This window comes from Rana temporaria, chromosome 5, assembly GCF_905171775.1.
Source record: "Rana temporaria chromosome 5, aRanTem1.1, whole genome shotgun sequence".
NCBI classification, from domain to species: domain Eukaryota; kingdom Metazoa; phylum Chordata; class Amphibia; order Anura; family Ranidae; genus Rana; species Rana temporaria.
Genome location: NC_053493.1, coordinates 403,369,053 through 403,372,676, shown reverse-complemented (window position 1 = coordinate 403,372,676; position 3,624 = coordinate 403,369,053). Strand labels below are relative to the sequence as shown.

Sequence of the window (3,624 nt, the reverse complement as noted above, 5' to 3'; positions counted from 1 at the left end):
CGAGGGACCATGGAAGGAGGATGGCGAACCCCAGAAAGGTAAGTGCCGGGCAGGGGGGTGGGCAATCTGACTGGCAGCATTTTACAGGGCACAGTGGGGACAATTGATGTGGGGACAATTGATGTGGGCACAGTGGGGACAATTGATGTGGGCACAGTGGGGGACAATTGATGTGGGCACAGTGGGGGACAATTGATGTGGGCACAGTGGGGGACAATTGATGTGGGCACAGTGGGGACAATTGATGTGGGCACAGTGGGAACAATTGATGTGGGCACAGTGGGGACAATTGATTTGGGCACAGTGGGGGACAATTGATGTGGGCACAGTGGGGGACAATTGATGTGGGCACAGTGGGGGACAATTGATGTGGGCACAGTGGGGACAATTGATGTGGGCACCGTGGGGACAATTGATGTGGGCACAGTGGGGACAATTGATGTGGGCACAGTGGGGACAATTGATGTGGGCACAGTGGGGGACAATTGATGTGGGCACAGTGGGGACAATTGATGTGGGCACAATGGGGGACAATTGTTGTGGGCACAGTGGGGACAATTGATGTGGGCACAGTGGGGACAATTGATGTGGGCACAGTGGGGACAATTGATGTGGGCACAGTGGGGGACAATTGATGTGGGCACAGTGGCGACAATTGATGTGGGCACAGTGGGGACAATTGATGTGGGCACAGTGGGGACAATTGATGGCACAGTGGCGACAATTGATGGCACAGTGGCTGCCTTTGATGGGCACAGTGAGGCTGCAATTGTCTTTTTTTTTTTTTCATTTGTTTGTGCCCCCCTAAAAATTTGGAGCACCAGCCGCCACTGTAGCCCTGTATTTTCTCATTTTATATTGTAAAGCGCTGAGCAAACAGTTGGCACAATATAAATTCTGTATAATAATAAAAAATAATCTATGATAGAATAAAAAAATAGCTGAGTTGTACGTTAGATGTACCTACATAACTACTACAAAGCTATTTTTACTTAATCGAAACCAATGCAAGACTCAGAGAGAAGTCAGACTGGGAGCCCTGCACACTGAGTAGCTTTCTGGCTCAATGATTGCCATTGTGTTGGGACACTTCCTGCTCTTTGAACAGAGAGTTCGCTTCAGATATGAAAAGTTTTTTTTGCATCTATTAGTTGGAGGGGGCTGTGCTCCGTCACAGGCTGGGAGACTGTTGAGCGGGGGAGGTTGTTTTCCTGTCTTTCTCATTCAGTACAGAATAACCCAGGTTCATTTCCTCCCAGTAGCAAGGTCACAGTAAAGGAGATTTATAGTCTCATCTGAATGAATGTCCATAAATTTGGAGAGGGCAATGTATTTCCAAAAAATAACAATTATCTTGTAAGGATATAATTTATTGCCGGGGATGAAGATAACTTTTCTAAAGGTGTCCAAGTGTTCTTAAAGTGTATCTAAAGCCAATCTTCCGGCCTTACCTCTACAAGTAAGTAGTAGTATTTTTTTGCTATACATAAATTTTCATATGGACATTAAGTACCCAGATACTATATTTAGAAGATATACAGTATGGCCCGGATTCACAAAGCACTTGCGCCGACGTATCTCCAGATACGCCGCGTAAGTGCAAATATGCACCGTCGTATCTGTGCGCCGGACTCACAAACTAAGATGCGCCTAAAAACAGGCTTCATCCCACCGACGTAACTTGCCTACGCCGTCGTAGAGTAGGCGCATATTTACGCTGTACGCATGTGGCGCTCCCATTGATTTTCTATTCAAATATGCAAATGAGGGAGATACGGCGATTCATGAACGTACGTACGCCCGACGCAGTGCGCGTAAAGTCATACGTCCATCGTAAAGTTATGCCCCATAAAGGAGGTGTAACTCAGCAGCATCCATGCAAAGGGCTGCACCAGGGAACACAAGCCGACGTATTTTACGTAGTTTACGTTGGACGTGTGTCTGGCTGGGTGTAGGTTACGTTCACGCCGTAGGCAGGGATCCGACGTATCTTAGGCAGTTGTTCCGACGTGATTCTGAGCATGCGCACGTGGATGCGTCCACGGGACGGTGCATGCTCCGTTTGTTATAAGTATCTGTCTGACACTCAGCTCATTATTTGCATGGGGTCACGCCTCATTTGCATGGCTCACGCCTACTTCCACCTACGCCGGCTTACGCCTGAGAAACCCAGCGCAGTTTTGGCAGCAATGGCTTTTTGAATTCCATACTTGCCTCTTTGCGCTGCGTCGGCGTAGCGTACAGAAGATACGCTACGGCGGCATAAATGTGCGCCGCTGTCTGTGAATCCGGGCCTATATGCATATGTGGGTGGCTTCTCCCTCCCTTAGGAATTTTGGTACTATCACAAGCTGAGGGTGGAGTTTTTGATGTTTTTTTCCTCTTTTGTGCCCCAGTGCCCGCCCCTGGGAGCTTCCCTGTATATGCGGTTACGTTTTCAGCGCATGATCAATTTAATTCTATTCACTTTGAGCCGGTAGGTTGCCATCCATAATCTTGCTCTCGACGATGCTCCCCTTTGTTTTATAGAATTTGCTATGGTCGTACCATCCGAATATATCCCTGATGAAGGGACTATTCATATGTCCCGAAACGCGTCGGGTGGATCAATGACCACAATCATCGGCTCATTATTATATCATTGCACATTGTTTTGTTAAATTCATTGTTGGTGACTCCTACACCACTTTTTATATCTATATACTTTTTCATTGTCATTAAATTTATATATTTTTTACTATATTGTTCAGATTTTCTTGATTTGGTTTGCCTAAAAAATCCCACAATTCCTGTTCTGGGGATACTTGCTTCTTCTTCTTCTTGCGCTTACGTTTTCAGACAAGGTGAACACTCTCTATGGATGTATTTTATATAAATATGTGGCAATAGTCATATGATTTGCATGAATTTAACTTTTTTTTTCGTTTTTTTTTTTAATTTATATAGTGAATCCTGTCCTGTTGTGTGTCCTGAGGAAGCGGAAAGCGAAACTCGTTGACTCACAAGGACCCATTCAATTGCTCATTTATCTGGAACACGATAACAGTAATTTGATGTATCATTACTGCTACTACCAGATGTGTTTGTGCACATGTTTTTAATAATGCACATGTCATACGTACCTTTGTTTTAACATTGTTTATGTACAAATAAAATTGTAGATTTTTATATATATTTATGATTTTATTGTGTGTGTTCATGTGTTTTTTGAGAGACCAACCACCTTGAAAGTCCTGCCTTTTTTCTGATGGTCCAGGTTTCACTCGGAAATAGTTTTTTCTTGAAGGCTCCTCGCTAACTCTTATATAAAAACAGGCCCGTGTATTAAAGTATTATTGTTGAGACTAGGGTTGCACCGATACCGCTATCGGTGCAGATACTTAGGGCCAGATCCACGTAGCGCGGCGCTTTGTTACGTCCGGCGTAGCGTATCTCAGATACACTACGCCGCCGTAACTTACAGCGTATTTCGTGTATCCACAAAGAATTTGCGCCGTAAGTTACAGCGGCGTAGTGTAAATGTGTCGGTGTAAGGTCGCGCAATTTAAATCACTAAGTTGTGGGCGGGTTTATGTTAATACGTCTTGACCCAACGTAAATGATGTTTTTTTTTAACGGCGCATG

General features: G+C 44.8%; 1 long non-coding RNA gene across 1 annotated transcript; it reads left to right on the top strand.

Annotated features, from left to right (window-relative positions):
* Nucleotides 1–1,117: 1,117 nt before the first annotated feature.
* LOC120939690 lies at nucleotides 1,118–3,172 on the top strand. The gene is made up of 2 exons (XR_005749354.1): nucleotides 1,118–1,459; nucleotides 2,947–3,172. It is a non-coding gene; the product is annotated as an uncharacterized LOC120939690 (long non-coding RNA).
* Nucleotides 3,173–3,624: the final 452 nt, after the last annotated feature.